At 40.7% G+C, this 18,423-nt stretch overlaps 1 protein-coding gene across 13 annotated transcripts in view; it reads right to left on the bottom strand.

Moving 5' to 3' along the window:
* Nucleotides 1-18,423, bottom strand: part of foxp1b (forkhead box P1b) — a 176,672-nt gene that overhangs the window by 91,994 nt on the left and 66,255 nt on the right. Inside the window, exon 1 of one of the 13 annotated variants that reach the window (XM_053635938.1) lies at nt 6,257-8,520. The exons of 11 other annotated variants lie outside the window; for them this stretch is intronic. The gene's annotated coding sequence lies outside the window, so the exon portion shown is untranslated. Of the gene's footprint in view, nt 1-6,256; nt 8,521-18,423 lie in introns of those variants that run through there. One more of the 13 variants, XM_053635939.1, reaches the window with a different exon arrangement.

Here is an 18,423-nt window from a genome sequence, read left to right as displayed (position 1 = left end):
TGGTTTCTATAGTAACAAGTCAAAAACACAGGACCTTGTATGGCAGACACTCTGCATCATCTCTGGCTAATAATAAACAGAATTTTGTTGTTAACAACGAGTAAACGTATAATCGTTGATACGTTAGGAGTCACGGGTAACGGTGCTTTGAAATGGTCAGTAAGTTTTCCACCATGGGAAAAAATTCTTAAGCACAGAAGGTTGTTGATGGAGACTGGGGAGGGAACGACTGTTTATAGTTGCTATACCGCAGGCATTAACATGAACTAGCTTATCAAATGGGTGTTCCATAACATTAAATGTAACTATAAACAGTTAAAAAAAAAAAGTACAATATGTCTTTCATTCATGGGAATTGCTGTGGTATGAAAGTATTTGCCCCCATTCTGATTTCATCTGTGTTTGTGTATCTCTCATATTAATAGTTTTAGATCTTAAAACAAAATACCGCGTACAACAAAGGTAACCTGAGTAAACACACAATACAGTTTTTTTTTTTTATTGAAGCAAAAAAAGTTATCCAACACCTAGCACCCATGTGAAAAACTAATTGCCCCCTTCAACTTAAAATTTGGTTGTGCCACCTTTAGCAGCAATAACTGCAACCAAATGCTTCAGATAACTGGAGATCAGTCTTTCACTTACTTCTAGTACTAGGATTTACTTCTACGCTTTGGATCATTGTCTTGCTGCACAATCCAGTTGCACTTGAGTTTCAACTTACAGACTGAAGACCGGACATTCTCCTTTAGGATTTTCTGGTAGAGAGCAGAAATCATGTTTCCCTCAATTATTGCAAGTTGCCCAGACCCTGAAGTAGCAAAGCATCCCCACACCATCACACTGCCACCACCATGCTTGACCGTAGCTATGACGTTCTTTTTGTGGAATTCTGTGTTTGGTTTACACCAAATGTAACAGGACCCCTGTCTTCCAAACAGTTCCACTTTTGACTCATCAGTCCACAGAACATTCTCCCAAAAGGTTTGAGGATCATCAAGGTGTGTTTTGGCAAAATTCTGATAAGCTTTAATATTCTTCTGGGTTTGCAGTGGTTTTCACCTCACCACTCTTCCATGGATGCCATTTTTCCCCAGTGTCTTTCTGATAGTGGAGTCATGAACAGTGACCTTTATTGATGCAAGACCGGCCTGTGAGTCCTTCGATGTTGTCCTTGTCTCTTTTGTGACTTCCTGGATGAGTCGTTGCTGTTTTCTTGGAGGAATTTTGGAAGGTCGGCCACTTCTGGGAAGGTTCACTACTGTGCTGAGTTTTTTCTATTTGCAGATAATGGCTTTCACTGTGGTTCTTTGGAGTCCCAGATCCTTTGAAATAGCTTTGTAACCCTTCCCAGACTGCTGTATTTCAATCACCTTCTTCCTCAACATTTCTGGAATTTCTTTCAACTTTGTTATAGTGTGTTACTGAGTAAGACCTTTTACCAACTTCATGCTGTTGAAAAAAGTTCTATTTAAGTGTTGATCTGATTGAATAGGGTTTGCAGTAATCAGGCCTGGTTGAGTCTGGTCCAGCTGAACCCCTTTTTTTTTCCATTTCTGAACCAATTTAGTATGAGATATACACAAAAACAGAACTCAGGATGTTGCAAATACTTTTTCACAGCACTGTGGTTACAGTAGTAACAGTAATAAAGCTCTCCCTAAAGCTATAATACATGACTAATTAAAAAAAAAAAAAAAGTTCTTAACAAAAGGAAGCAACACTTTGATATCATTATGCCAATGTGCAGTATCTTACTGGATTCCTTTGCATTTATAGATTAGTTTATTCCTATTTATTGTTACATATGTACTGCTCTTTATTCATGCACTGTGTTTGGTGTGGTTCATACAAGACCAAATTATTATGTAGGTATTAACTTATTTGTGTATCTGTCAAACTACATTTACTTTAAGAGTGTGCCCAATGTTTTCTCTCTCTCTCTCTCTCTCTTATTAACCCTCTTTCTCTTTGTCTCTCTCTCTCTCTCTCTCACTCTCTCATCTTTTCCAGATGTACGTGATGCCCTAGCTTGTCTCTTTCACCAAGCTGCCAGAGCCATGTTCAATTATGGCATCCTCTAAACAAGAACAGAGCAAGAGAGCCAAAAAAACTGTCTGCAATACACACATGCCCACATGGCAATTCCAAACACACGTTCAACCTCGGGCCCAACACCAACACCAGCACAAATCCAAATAACCAACCCACTCACCGCTTTCCATTCGTCCTACATCAAATTTTCACATCTAAATCTAATCTGTGCGCATAAAATTAATGCACGTTCATCTCTGTCGCCCCCCACCCCCCCACCTTCTTATGGAGGCTCCGTCTTGAGCCTCCGTAAAGGACGGCAGTAATGGCTGCACACTGAATTTGAATAATTGTAAGATAAAGGTGTAAATTTTGCAAAAACGTGGCATCTCTAAAAAGTAATCAGGAGAATGGGCTGGAGTTTTAATGCATGCAGAACTAGTGACCCACACTAAAAGGAAGGAAAGCGGCAATGAATGCAAAGTAATGCGCCCGTGTCGCCTCTGTCTGAACGGGGCCAGCTAAAATTAACACCCAATTAATTTTCAAATTGACAAACAAATGAAAGCCATAAATCTACCATCTCATTAACTTATGCCACCAAATAATTTAAAAGCTGCAATATCGCCAGCAAAAGTGGCGTTATCCATCATAAGTATGAAACAGATAGCAATGAAAGAGCCTTGTTGAAAAGGCATTAATATTCAGAACGGTATGAATAAAAGCACTGCATGAAGACGTTGTATTATTGAGCTGATTTCAATGGACCGCTGGTAACTAATGCATTAACCACAACAGAACATTTTGTGGTGGTTCTAGGTTAAAGACAAATGTGTGCATGTGCCTTTATTAAGAGTTTGTGTGCAAATGTTAGTTGGGGGAAAAAAACACTCATTTCTCTCTCTCTCTCTCTCTCTCTCACACACACACACACACACACACAAAGGGTTCATGAGAAACAGGCCTGTTTGTTTACAAAGCATGTCAAGGCTTATGAAAGGACCAACAAAAACAAGAAGTCCTCTGCATTATGGAAACTCCAGAAGATTAACAGAGGCAGCAGTCGAGTGTGAAACAGACGTCTATCATCAGTTGACTGCTTTCGCTGGGCGGAACGACTGCTTGCAAAACACAACAAGTGTTTGGAACAAACAGTGGATAATGCAAGGTCAAAGTTTTTGTTTGTTGATGCTTTCAGAGGTCTGACTGTACAGTAAAAAGTGCATGTGCACGCACATGCACAAACAGTGTCACATGATAGTCACATCATCTGACCGAAGCTCAGATGAAGAAAACAAAAACAATCATGAGCTAAAGGATTGAGGGTTATATGTATGCATGTGTGTGTGTGTGAAATAAAATGCCTATAAAAATACCTAAAGACTACCTTTCACTTCCTGAAATTTAGGTGTGGCACTTTAGCTGCTATAATTTCCCAGATCAGTAATAAGAAACCTACACAAGTGTGCGTATGTACTTATGTGTATGCATGTGCGTGTGTGTGAGAGCAACAGAAAGCAAGCCTCCCTTTCGTCCCTCCCTCCCGCATCTAGAAGTTTCTTATCCCGACGATTACGGTGTGTTCCCGCTCTCCACCTGCGCCTACAGGCTCCACTCTCCCAAGCGCCTTGTTTACATCAGACCTCAACAAAAGCACAACATTCTTAAACGGCGGATAAGAAGACACAAAAGGCAGAGACAAAACCATCCGGACACTCATAGACCGTTGTTTAGGTTCAGCTTGGCTGACAGACCAGACATCACAACAGTAAAGAAAAGGTGCGAGAGCGTCCCAGGTTGTTTGGGGGATTTTTTTTTCTCTCTGGTGTGCACAGCTGCGCTTTGGTGATGGCACAAATGAATAAAAAATCATGCTTGTACGCAGACACGAGGGAAGGTAAAAATTAACAGGCAAAAAAAAAAAATTGACACACAGACAGCAGGAAATGCAGAAATAATCTATTTAAACTGTTGAACGTCCAACTGCCATGAGGACACGAGTCTCCAACCCAATACAAAAGCTGAACGGATTCCAACACACGTATAACAAGTGTGTTAGAAAGGTCTAACGGCAGACACAGGAGAGGTTTTTTTGTGTGTAAATTAAGCTTTAAAGTTGTATAAGCCGTCCTTTCAGAGACAAGACTGCTTTTGTGGTTATATTGTTGGGGTTTGATCATACGTCTAATTCAATACGATACATTTAACGGAGCATAATTAAGCATTGGCTGAATATGTACCTTAGATTTCCATTCTCAATCAATTAACACATTCAACATTATAAAAGTACAATAATTATGAGAGTGTTTGCATGAATCATTCAGACACTTTCCTCCCTAATTTAGTCTTGGCCGATTCCCAAACATCAGCCAGCTCTCCCCTATCATAAGACACTTATGGAGGGAGAATTCGAACACGCACGTCCTCTGAGAGCAACCGCATCTTTTGGAACTCGGGGTATCTACAGGTATCAGCAGTTCAAATTTAATACTTTTTAATACCATATTCAAGACATTTCCAAAAAATTTTAAGGATCTGGGTGTCACTTCAATCATGCTACACAATACATCAGCTATCATGCATATACATATATGATTATTATCATATATATACATATATGATTGTGTTCATGCATATATATCCATTTCTTGGTTTAAGTAAACGATAGCAGGGTAAACGTCTATAGAGGTATATGATGGACCGTAGCAAATATCCTTTTTGCATTACTATTTGCTCCAATAGTGAAGGAAAAAAAAAAAAAATCCCGTATGTCCTTCCCATGACTTTCCAAGAGAGGGAAAAAAAACTATAGAGAGATGGATTACAGCAGTCAGAAGAGAAAAAGATGTCAAATTTACCATCACTCTCTCAGCAGCTGTATTAGAAACCCCCCGCAGCAGTGTTTACCAGGTTTTTTTGTCATTTAATGCCAGGGTAATGTAATGTTATAAATATACAAATTATATATATATATATATATATATATATATATATATATATATATATATATATATATATATATATTTTAACTTTGCAATTTTGTAATATTACTATTGAACTGAATATTAATATTAATAATAATAATACATTTTTATTTGAGGTACAAATAATAATATAAACAATAGCAATATATTTCTGACTTAATTCACTTTTATGTGGCTTATATTTTGGCGGAAAACCGCAGGAAGACCTCCTTTTAGTTGGCAATAGTTTTTTTTGTTTGTTTGTTTTTTTTAATTCCCTTCTAATTACCATTTAGTTGAAATGCTGTAAACCTCTGCCCACAAAAATGTTTGAGAATACGCCAAGGTAAAACCAAAGTGAATCAAGTGAATCAAGCCTCTGCTGATTAGAGATATAAAAAAAGGAAGCTACATTTACAGAGGAGGGAGTGCAGGCTTGATTGAGAGCCTTATATCGAGTGATACAATACCCTGCATTGTTATACCCCTAACAGATAACACAAATCCTTTAAGAAAGCGTTAAAAAAAAAAAGAGGAATTTCTGCCTACTTTTTCATGTTTAGACATATGGATACGACTATATAAGGACAGCTTTAATAGGTCATTCCATCATGCCTCGTCCTAAGGCTTTTATTCTTAGTACTAGTACTATTAATAATAGTCTAACGGTTGTAGCTTGGATTTATTATAATATACTAACTGCCCCTATGGACTATCATTATTATGTTTTGAGTAAAGGATATTTTAACACAAACAGTTTTCCTTTGGTCTGGACTCTGGACTCTGCAACGAGGCAGGTACGCTACAGGAAATCCCTCATGTCTTCCGAGGAGAATCAGAATCACCCTTCGCTAAGTAAAAAGGATGTGAATAGCGTCCTGTGATGCACAATGAAACAACAAATTCCCCAGCCCAAGCAACACTGCTAAAGCCTCAGCTCTTATGTGAGCATTTGAATATCAGTACTGAAAATCTCCCAGCACTCTCTCACTGAGTGTATATGACTTGTGTTTTTAGTGCTGCTAACCTGGTGATATAATCGAGGGCACTTGTTGATCAAATGTACTTTAGCACTTCACTGTAAGTTAACATGGAAGATACCAAGTACTCTTGATAGTTTCACTCACTGCTTGGTGAGTAGTGTTTGTGGCACTCCTGTCCACTTACTGCATAACTACAGATCTATGTTTGGATTCGTCTCTTTGAATAAAAGAATCTGCCAAATAAAGCAGACTTCACAGCATGAGTAAAGCACGTACCTCTAATTCACCAGATAAGGAGATAACTGTATCTCACCACTAGTGTGACACTGGAGAGAGACTCATTCATTTAGAGGGTTTTTTTTTTTTTTTTTTAGGTTTTCTCTCTCTTTTCCTCCTCTTGAGTTTGCTTCCAACCCTTTTAGGGCCAACATTGGGCCACTTGCTCTGGCAAACAAAGCCTGCTATTTGTTTAATGACTGATTGCTGCCATGGTTACGGTAAACAAAGAGGAGGGGTGGAAGAGCCTTTTTTTCGTGTTTATGAACAAACATGTCTTCTTGCAAAGAGCAATTTAACATTAACCAGGTGGAATGATCAACAGATCACATAGGTGACACAGAGGGCAGGTCGGTCTTAATGCAAACATACTTCAGGAATGAGAGAGGGAGAGGGAGAGAGAATTTGTTGGGAGAATCAAGGTCGATGTAAACGTGGCCCTTCTAGAACAAACAGCTGGGGGAGAAATGGCAGGCAAACAAACAGTCGTTCTCCTGACATTTGAAGAGGCATTAACAATGGCAAAGCCCAGCTGCTTGTGATCTGCACCAGTGAGAACCGAGCCGAAGTTATTGTTCCGCTTTAGCCAAGAGTTTAACTTCGTTTGAGAGATGCTGTGACAATCGCTCACCTTGTTTGTCAAGGAAATGCTGAGTTATTGATAATAAAAAGGTATTACAATCGTAAATTTGACGTTAATACAAGTGCAAAATTGTCGTTCTGATTCAGTATGCATGCTGAGAGCATGTTGGTGCACTTCACTAATGTGTGTGAATGTGTATTAGTTTATGGAATTTATTTTAAATTTAAATATTTACAGTGCCCTCCACTAATATTGGCACCCTTGGTAAATATTAGCAAAGAAGGCTGTGAAAAGTTGTTTATTGTTTAACCTGTTGATCTATTGTTAAAATAAAATTCACAAAAATACTCTCATGCATGTCAAACAACTGCAAACACAACACAGGTTTATCAAAAAAAATATTTATTATTGGCACCCCTATGAATTCATATGAGAAAAATATATTTGAAGTATATTCCCATTGATATTTGATATTTGTTTTAGTACACCTGGGTGACTAGGAACAGGAAATTGTTCAACCATGTTTTCCTGTTTCACAGGGGTATAAATATGAGGTAACACATAGGCCATATTCCCTGTCATTCATAACAATGGGTAAGACCAAGGAATATAGCGGTGATGTGCGGCAAAATGTTGTTGAGCTTCACACAATGGGAAGTGTCTATAAGAAAATAGCACAAGCATTGAAAACGCCCATTTCCACCATCAGGGCAATAATTAAGAAGTTCCAGTCCACTGGAAATGTTATGAATCAACCTGAAAGAGGATGTGTGTCTATGTCGTCTCAACACACTGTGAAGAGGACGATTCGAGTGGACAAAAAATCTCCAAGGATCACAGCTGGAGAATTGCAGAAGTTAGTTGCATCTTGGGGTCAGAAAGTCTCCAGAACTACAATCTGAAGTCACCTACATCACCACAAGTTGTTTGGAAGGGTTTCAGGAAAAAAGCCTCTACTCTCATCCAAAAACAAACTCGAGCGTCTTCAGTTTGTCAGACACTGCTGGAACTTCAAATGGAATCGGGTTCTATGGTCAGATGAAACCAAAGTAGAGCTTTTTGGCAATAAACACCAGAGGTGGTTTTGGTGCACAAAGAGAGGTATCCATATGGAAAAGTCCCTCATGCCCACGGTTAAATATGGTGGTGGATCTTTAATGTTTTGGGACTGTTTTTCTGCCAGAGGACCTGGACATTTTGTTAGGATACATGGCATCATGGACTCGATCAAATATCAAGAGATATTAAATGAAAACCTGACTGCCTCTGCCAGAAAGCTTCAAATGGACCGTGGTTGGATCTTCCAGCAGGACAATGATCCAAAACATACATCAAAATCAACACAAAAATGGTTTACTGACCACAAAATCAAGTTCCTGCCATGGAAACCCCAGTCCCCTGACCTGAACCCCATAGAAAACCTGTGGGGTGAACTGAAGAGGAGAGTTCACCAGCATGGACCTCAAAATGTGAAGGCTCTGGAGAGATTCTGTATGGAGGAACGGTCTCAGATCCCTCGCCATGTATTCTCCAACCTCATCAGGCATTATAGGAGAAGACTCAGAGCTGTTATCTTGGCAAAGGGAGGTAGCACAAAGTATTGACTAAAAGGGTGCCAATAATTGTTGCACACCTATATTTAACAAAGCTATTTTGGGGGGATAAACCTGTGTTGTGTGTGCAATTGTTTGATATCCATGAGAGCAGAGTATTTTTGTGATTTTTTTTTAAACAAAAGATCAAAAGGTTAAACAATGAAGACAATTTTTCACAGCCTTCTTTGCTCATATTTACCAAAGGTGCCAATATTAGTGGAGGGCACTGTATCTATCACCAAGCCAGTTAGCTAAAATATCAATAGAGTAATAATGAGTGAATAATAACAATAGAGTTTGTAACAACACATTAGCATGGTTCTCATTTAGGAAGTCGGTTGATTTGTGAATTTTTCATGTTTGGAGTTTACCATCTGTAGATGGTATCTCACAGTATATGAGGCATCACTCTTGTTTCTATGTTCAGTCTTCTCTCTGCTCCCTCCCTGCACTCATTTCATTTAGCTTTCCAAATCCATTTATGTGCATTTTGAAGAGGCAAGAAACAAATGACTGAGGGGCTGTGCACATATTTATTTCACATTGAGGGGTGCGTAATAGGATCCTCATGCGTGAAATTTAGACTCAAATGTATTAACGGAGCATCTACACAAAACAGGGCCGCAACATCCTGTAATGTGGCACGCCGTGATTCATATAAATACAGACCTATTATCACGCGGCAAGCTCATCGAAATAAACAGTAAAAATGCCGGGCGAAGGCATGCAACTCCAGGGGAGAGGCTAAATAGATACATAATTTCAGGAGATGCATGAGATTTTGTCGCCTTACCATAAATCTATGCTGGTGTACGATTCGTGGAGAAACCCGTTGTGATGAGACAATAATGGAATGTAGCAAAGTAAGGCAGGCCATGGTATTTTTAGCACAACAGCCAACAGAGACTGAGGTAAATAAGAGAAGGACTAATGAGTTTTAATGGCTGCACTACCAGAATGGCAAGTCCAGGATGTGGGACTCAAATCACAGGCGGGTTACAACGTACTCCTGAGCCTCTCTCCTTCAAGCGACTTTGATCACTGCTGTTCGCCCGCAACTTGGGATTAACAGCGCCCTAGCAAAGAGGACACAGACAATCGTTCCTCCAGCAGCAGTGCATTCTGGGGGAAAAACAAGGCCTCAGTCAATATCCCTGAAGCCCATTTGGTAAAATTACTGCAGTCAAATAGACACGCACAAGCTCAGACACAAACACGGCCATCTCCTGCCTCCTGTGAGAGCATGCAAATCGCTTATTGTTTAATATTATTTAAAATTGTGACATATCTTTTTTTTTTTTTTTTAATCGTTGCTTGAAGAAATTCAACCAGAGAACCCTCCCGTGGGCACGGACACTGGACTTTTGGGAGGTTGAAATACGCCGCTTGCGTTTTCTTGGTAAGCAAAGTTCAGCTTCCATGAACTTGGTCTAATTAATGCAGCGAGACCAGTGTATCAGAGGGAACATATTATTAGTAACACTGTCTTGGGGACTAAGCGTACCCTAGTTGCACAGCTCTGGTGTCAACTCATTTCAAAAGAAATAATCAATTTGAAACGGGTAGCGTAATTGAGGCAGGGAACCATTTGTCTTAAAACCAGGTTGACAAGAATGGTGGCATACTGGCATGGCACGGCAACAAATGCGGGAACATTCACATGATGACTGATAGGGGAGCATTTTGAAAGATGAGCGTGCGAGGTATGCACATCCAGTTTACCGGAATTCCTCAAAGAAAAAGGAACAAAAAAAAAAAAACAAGATTACCTAAAATTGCAGTGTGGAATCACCTGGGTTATTTTTACACCTAGCTTGTCTTCAGGGCAGACTTGTAGCTACAACATGCACAACACAGGAATCTCACATTTCACTGAGCGGTGATGGAGAGAAAGTAAAATGCTAAAGGAAGTTTCATAGTGAGCTGTGGCGCAGTTTTGCCCTATGACCTAAATGATACTGAACAGTGGGTTGTTTGTGAAAAGGGCTGCTGAATGTGATCGCTCACCGCGGTCTGGCGCAGGTGCCTGTATCTCAGCTGTTTGTTTGGAATTGCTCGTGCAGCGAGATAAAGAGGTCCATTGATTGCCTGCCACAATCATTAACCTTCATAAACAAATAATGACGCGGAAAAGCGACTCCTGGTTTGTTAGGATGGTTATCTGGTGGCGAATAGTTACTTTTAATGTTTAACGCGGACCGGACTGTTCTGCTTGGGAGATTCATGTGTGGAAATCGCTACTTGGTTATAAATACGTTGAGTGTGTGAGAGTGCATTTGGGTGGGGAAAACAGCTTCCTTTATGGAACAAACTACTTTGCGAGCAGCAGGTGTTCTTATACATGTAAGCAAGTGTTCAGAAGATTCCAACATATTTGAAGAGTCTCCTCACTGCAGTAAAACTGAGCCATATAGAAAAACGGAGGAAACAAGATAAATATCAGCAGGACCACCTCTTACGGCTGATAGAACTGGATGCCGAGTTTCAGGTCTGGATAGCCACGACCTACACAGACTTGTGTTTTCCGTCTTCTAAATTCGGCATGCACAACATGTTACAGCAACAGATTTTAAAGATTTATTTTATTTATTTAGAATTTATTTCAGGCTTCACAACCAAAATCAGTGGATAGGAGCTAAGACAGCAAAACTGGCCATGAACTCTGTGTGGAAGGGATGGCATATACTCTCTCCCCTGTCAATCACAAAGACACTAGCCAATCATGGGTATCTGTGAGCTCATGTATGCAGAAGTGAGTGGATAGCGCTTTCCTCCAATTGTGTTACATCACCCTGTGACACAGCATGAGCAGCAGTTCGAAAAGATCTCGGAAGAAGCACGCGTTATAATTCACCTTCCACGGTGGTAGCTGTCACGCAATAGGGGAGAGCTAGCTTGTGGTTGGGAATTGGCAAAGACTAAATTAGGGAGAACATGTAAGGGGGAAAAAAGGCTATGACTTGTTATCATGTGACACAATGAAGAATAAAACTAGACATACAAGGAGCCATAAAACTGGACATACACAGAACCATATCACCCTGCAGTTCTCGTCTGGTGTCCCACTGAAGCTAAGCAGGGTTGAGCCTGGCCAGTACCTGGATGGGAGATCTCCTGGGGAAAACTAAGGTTGCTACTGGAAGTGGTATTAGGGAGGAGAGCAGGTGTAGCATCGTCTTTCGGTTGAGGTCCTGACTCTCTGTGGTGGTTAAAAATCCCAGGGCACTTCTCCTAAAAGAGTAGGGTAAAACCTAAAACCACGGTGTCCTGGCGAAATTCCCCCATTGGCCCTATTCTATCATGGACTCATAATAATCTCCATTCATGAACTGGCTACATCACTCTCGTCTCCTCTCCACCAGTAGCTGGTGTGTGGTGGGCGTTCTGGAGCACTATGGCTGCCGTCATGTCAACCAGGTTGAGGAGATCCCCCCCCCACACAATGTAAAGCGCTCTGAGTGCCTAGAAAAGCGTTACAGAAACCTAACTGTAACAAACACTTGTTTATACATTTTATAAACAGCATCATTTCCTCTTGGTCTATTTTTTTTTCCTGTTATAAGCTTGGTTATTTTTTTGCTTTACAAATTTCTCTTCCATTGCTGCAATCCACTGCAATACCCATCTGCTCACTCTAGAGAGAGACTGGAAAGCTGAAGTGACTTAACACTTATTTATGCAAATACACTATAAACACCCTGTTCTCTTTTCCACGAGTGTACGTCCGCCTCGACACACCAAATTCAACCCGTGAAGGTCCAGCTGATGAGTTGAATAAGGTGTTTTAAATAAGGTTCTAAACTCTGGAGGTTCTATGATCCTCCAGGAGTGACATTCCTGGATGTAAAAAAAAAAAAAATTTAAAGACGGGGATGTCCGCATCATTTATTAAGCAGCTGAACTGATGCAAAAAGGAACTGAAGGGCTAAACACTGTGATGGCTTGTATGAATCCCACATAGGCTTTAATGAAAGCTCCTTTTTTTTTTTTAACAGCTCTTTTTTGTTGTGTTAAATACAGCCCGTGTCAGGAAGCCACCTTGCAACCATAAAGCAAGTCCAATGACAACGTACAGTAGGCTCTAACACAAGGACATAGTTCATCATGACATTTTGTGCAATTCCCGTCTGATTAGGGTCATTATGCCGGAGCCCTGATTTATGCTGTCATTTCCTCTCGGCCCAGCCCGCATCAATGAATCTTAATGAATTGGTAAATAAGGGTGAGGATTACACTCCGAGACACCGAAACATCCCTCTTCCTCCACCCCACCAGATTTATGGAGCCAATTAGAGCCGAACAGAGAAAATTGGTTGGCGGGGAAATAATATTCGTGATGGGGCGAAATGGCAGGAAAGCATTCGCTCTGAAGGGCAAGCGTGTTGTCGGCGTGAAGTCTATAAAACACGCGCTCACTTCTGTAAAATACAAAAGAAAACCAGACGCATGCCCACAGGAGACACCGCTTTATAGCAACACAAAAGGGAAATTGTCGCCCCAAAAATACTAGTGAATGAATGCTACGCGTGGGTCACCATCAGTCATTATTAACAAGAATGCCATTTGCTAGAGTTAATGCGAGCCTGTTGACAGCTACCTGTGAAACAGAGCCGTTGAAGAGTCATTAGACTACAAAACGTTCGAGAAAAAGATGTTTTCCAGGCTTTGCCTCCCAATCCATCTCCCATGAAAAGAATACAGGACAGCAGACGAGGGGAGTTAAGATGCAGAGTTTACTGCAGACACATTACGGCCCTGGCACCATAATCACGCTAAGGTAAAAAGCAAATGTAATAAACGTACACGTGCCGCTCATCCCGGCGGTATGATTCATTCAGCACATGAATCTCGCTTGTCATGATCAAAACGGCGGTCAGCGAGAGAAAGACTAACTAGCGTGCCGTCTTAGCACTTTAATGTTTTACAGAGCAGGCAAACAAAGACGACGGAATAAGAGAACAACAAAAACGGCAGAAAAGAATGTGAAATGTATAATAATGTAAAGAATGTGATTGAAGAACACGAAAGATGCAGTCGGGAGTGTTAGCGAGGGCGCTTTATGCGTTACACACTGCGAGGTGGTTTGGCGTGTAGCTTCAGCTCTCGACATCAAACAAGGAGACCCTGTTATTAGGCGCAAAGCTAGACAGAGAGAGAGAGAGAGAGAGGAGGGAGGGAGAGAGGGAGAGAGAGAGAGAGAGTGTGTGTGTGAAGAGGAGTGGAAAATTAGAGCTGAAACCGAGCAGCAAAAAGACCTCTAATTTACTGGCATGTACAGTATGCAAATGAGATTACTCTCCGCTTAACAGCATCGTTTATGTCCATATTAATGGCATCATCATTACGGGGACTCAAATTAAATTACGCCGTAATTAGCATATGAAAGTGATTGGTGAAAGTTTAAAACAAATACCCAATTTTGCTTAATGAAGAGCTGTAATCAGTGTGTGTAGATGCGGAATGAAAACAGGCAAAACAAATATGTGTTTTCACTGGGGAGGGCAATGACTAGCCGGTTCTGTTTGAACTCACCGCCCAGACAACAATTCCTGACACAGCTGCTTGACGTCTGTGTGTGTGTGTGTGAGGAAGGCCTTCACACCCTCAGCTTTCATTTCCCAAACATGCGCTGATCAAAGGTGTAATTTCCCACACTTGCCACTTTGGGAGCTAATCAATAAAACACTAATCACTTCATGCCTGATCTGGAGGAAGACAGCGAGAGAGACAAGAGAGAGTGAAAGTGCTACATCTAACAGCTTATAAACTACAGTTTGAAGGTAAAAAACAATATACAAAGAAAAAAAAAAAACACATTTCAACACCTCGGCTCCATCACAGATTCATCCTTTACTAATGATATTATTATCGGACTGTCGGAGGGAACTCGCTAAAGCTCAGAGAGGTCTGAACATCCCTCAGTTCACTCTTACAAATCCTCTCAACCTCATCTCATGATAAACCCGTAAGACTTCTATAGAGAAGACAGATTTTAGTAGATTTTATTGGGCTGCAACCACTAACCCCGCCCATCACACCAGCCTTATCCGTACCTAGTATTTAATGGCTTGTGTGGAGACTGTGCTGATCATCCAACATTTCTTGGTCTCTGTATAAAAAAATAAATAATAATAAAAAGTCAGGCTATGTATTCTCCTGGGTTAAAAATCCTGCGTCTTCCCGTTGTATCTGAAAGTAGTGTAGTAGTAGGTCACATTTTCAGACACTGGTTCGCTCCTTGTCCCTTTCTCGCCTTTCCCCCGATCACGAGCGAGACCGGAGCCGTGCACTTTAAATCAGAGACTCTTCAAAATTAAAAAAAAAAAAAACACAAGTGACATTTTATTCATTGAGGAATCCATTAAAGACCGTGTTTCTAAGAAGTATGTAAATGACAAGCCTTTCAAGGTAGAGGCAGGGCAAGATTCCCCTCCATGAACTAATGACGGTGCTCATTACATGCAGGTGAGCGAGCGAAATGAAAGCGGTGTCATGTGCGCGATGCGAGCTAGCCTCTTCTCTGGTTAAATCCCTATGAAATGCTAATATCTCACTTCTAATTAGAGGATACTAAGTCCAAATGCACCTTCACGCCTGCTAGCCAGCAACATAAATTTTACCCCCAACCTCCCCGGCCCCCTTCACCCCAACACGGCACTACTCCTGAAGATGTGGTCTGACTACAATCCATTAATTTATATTTAATATATGAGTGCTGTTTGAGCATTCTTCTTTAATTAATACCTTTATTTCTGTTGGGGCTTTCAATTCACACTTCTGCAGGCTCTTCTTGCAAGTGCCTGCAAAAGTGCACTTTTTTTTTTTGTGGAAGCGTTCACACATTCACACACACACACACACACACGCTCAGGTCTCCTTGTAAACGACAGTATAAAGGATAAACCGGTCCCGCCTCGCGCCACCTCTACAGACTTGCCATGTTTACACGTCTGTAGTCATAAACATGTTTACAAGAAAAAGTTGCCGCCATTCTCAGAAACTGACCTTGAAATATCAGCAAACAACCAGCACAGCAAGCTCATTTAGGGCATGGAGAGGAGTGCAATAATCACCAGCCCTCTGCCCAACACGCAACCGAACCCTTTCTGGGACACCGACGTTTCTGCAACGGACGCGTTATTTACACGGCGCGTAAAAATTTATTAACGTTCGTATCGTTGCCGAATTAAAAAAAAAACGCCGCCGCTAATGGATAGCATGAAATAGAGCGTGATTAGGGCTACAGTTTTATAGCCACTGTTAATGTGGTTATTGCTTACAATTTTGTTATGTCAAAATCAATACGGGTTACTTATGTCTCGTCTGTCTCCTTGCTGAGAAATGACAAGAATTTATCTAATGTGCACTTACTCAGCTTGTTCAGGAAGAACAGTACCTGCACGTGAGAGGAGTACATGGCCACTTCTTCGATTATATAAATTTTCTATAGCGGTTTCTTCACACACAATTTAATGCCGGTCATATATATATATATATTTTTTTAAAACTGCAATTATTACATGTACTACACAAAGTAAACACCAGGAGTTAACGCATATTACGCTTCACTTTCAAGTCTAATGGGTTAAATCTTATCCGCAAAGGGACGGTTTGTGGCTGCAGGCTTTCATTCCGGCCAAATAGAAGGAACTCTTGAAAGTTTATTGGAGATCAAGATGAACTGATTAAACAAGTGGAGATCAGGAGTGGCTCCTTCTTGGTTGAAATGAAAGCCTGCAGCCACAGCGGGCCTCTGCGGATAAGACCAATGACCCTCTGGGTTAAAGCAAAAGGTTCTCACAAAAATTAAAAAAAAAAACTGAAAAGCCACATGGACCACCTCAATACAAATTTCTTTCATGAATAATATCAACCTGTTTAAATATTAGGCTCAATATGCAGATGTGTACAATAATATTTTGACTAGTCATATGAACCTTTTTATTCCTGAACTTTCCACCCACAGAACTCATTTCCATTTAAATTAAATTCCATTAGATTTAAGTTTATATGCCTATATTGTTTAACAGTTACTGGGGTTTCAATGAAACCGAAGTGACCAATCAAAAGGACTCGATACTAAACACAAACTACTGTAACAAAATGAGAAAACCCTGAGAACCATGCGGGTAAGGTAAATCTAACAAGTCTGCACTTTACTAAAAATGTCTGCATTAAAATAAATAAATAAATAAATAAAATAAATCCTCAAAACCTGTCCAATTCATTCTGAAGAAAAGAAAATGATATGTTAACAACAATAAAAGCTGGAGGGTAAATCTCCGTTTGAACTGGTATTATTAAATCATTCTGAAAGATAAGATTATATATGCTGAAGTATCTGACCCTCATCTCAGGTTATGGAGATTGACATTCGACATTCCTCAAGGTGTCCCAGAATGCCATGCAGATAACTCTGGGTAAATACCAGAGGCATGAGGATTTTGAAGCCGTGGTGAGGCTAGCCATATTTTTAAGCCACAAAGAAGAGGAGAAAGTGTTTAAGCTTTACAGCACTTGCACACCTGCGATGTGAGGGGAAAAAAGGCGGGGGGGGGGGGGGTTATTGTAATCAAAACTTTGCCATAACAGTTCCTTGAAACGGGAGCTTCTCTGAACTTGTCATCAAGGAAAGGCTACAGATCTGAAAGATCAGGTTCAACCAAATGATTTAAGACAGCTGGTGCATCTCACATTTTAGAAAGCTAACTGAAGGACATTGCTTGGAGGTAGATCCATTGAGAAGTCAATATTGAGCTTTGTTTGAATGCAACAGCCTTTACCTCTGCTTAGAAACACCATAAAGAGACAATTAGATACTGAAGTACTGATGAGGCTTTCACACACAGATAGAAAGAGAGGGAGAGAGAGAGCAAGAAACTCAACAATAAAACACATGGCCAAGAAAGAAGAGACTAAATATGAGCAGGGTTTGTGTGATGATTCACTAATACACAAGCACAGTAACAGTGAAAAGACGTGACACTGAGATTTTATTGTCTAAGTGGTGGTTTGAGTGCTGTGTTTCCCTGCTCTGGCCCCAAGCCTCTACCCTCGCGGCCTTCAACAGCCAGATAACCATATTAGGACACGTATAACAAAGTAAACAATAACACCGTGGCAATGAGATGGAAATTTCTTTTTCACCTAATGGTGTTTGTCATTGCTTGCCTTCAGCGCGGCAGCTCAGGAGGCTTGTGTTTACGAAAAAACAATGATGGAATCGGACGCCGGCCTCGGCGCAAAAAAACTTGCCGTGGACAAACAGACTTTAGGTGTGACTGATCCGCACACAGAATTAGCCTCCTTCTGAAAGAAAAAAAAAAGCTCTTGCTCCAATTCAGAGCAAAACAAAGTGATGGTAAATGGTCTGCACGTCTGTAGCAGCTTTTAACCTTGTCAGTTCTACAAAGCGCTTTACACTGTTTCTCATTCATCCATTCACACACACACTCATGGTGTTAGCCTGCCTTCGGGAGCAACTCGGGGTTCAGTGCCTTGCCCAAGGACACTTCGGTATTTGGATGGGCCAGGGATCAATCTGCCAACCCTGCGAATAGTGGACAACCCACACTACCACCTGAGCCACGGCCGCCCCAGCGTTCAGGTATCTTTTGTTAGTCGAGAAATCAATATGACGCATAGTTTAACACTCACTTATTACATGACAATAAGAATAGAAAAAAAGTAGAACTTATCTGTTGAGAGAGAAGAATGTGTTTGGTGAGAATATATGGAGTGTCAAAAAAAAAAGTCTTTTTTTATTATTATTATTGTTATTTAAAGATAAAATCCCACTTTCACTATATGACCAAATGTTTGTGGTCACTTGAACATCTCACCCATATGTGGTTCTTCCCCAAACTGTTGCCACAAAGTTGCTGATGCCCATCCACGGGCACGCCGAAGTAACCATTCGATACAGTCAGCCGCGTATGATGCAGAAATGGAAACGCATCATGAATATTGCAAAGAAAAATTAACGATTC

This window comes from Ictalurus furcatus, chromosome 11 (genome assembly GCF_023375685.1).
Source record: "Ictalurus furcatus strain D&B chromosome 11, Billie_1.0, whole genome shotgun sequence".
NCBI lineage: Eukaryota > Metazoa > Chordata > Actinopteri > Siluriformes > Ictaluridae > Ictalurus > Ictalurus furcatus.
Note: the sequence above shows the minus strand (reverse complement) of the source record. Positions and strands in the feature narration are given on the sequence as shown.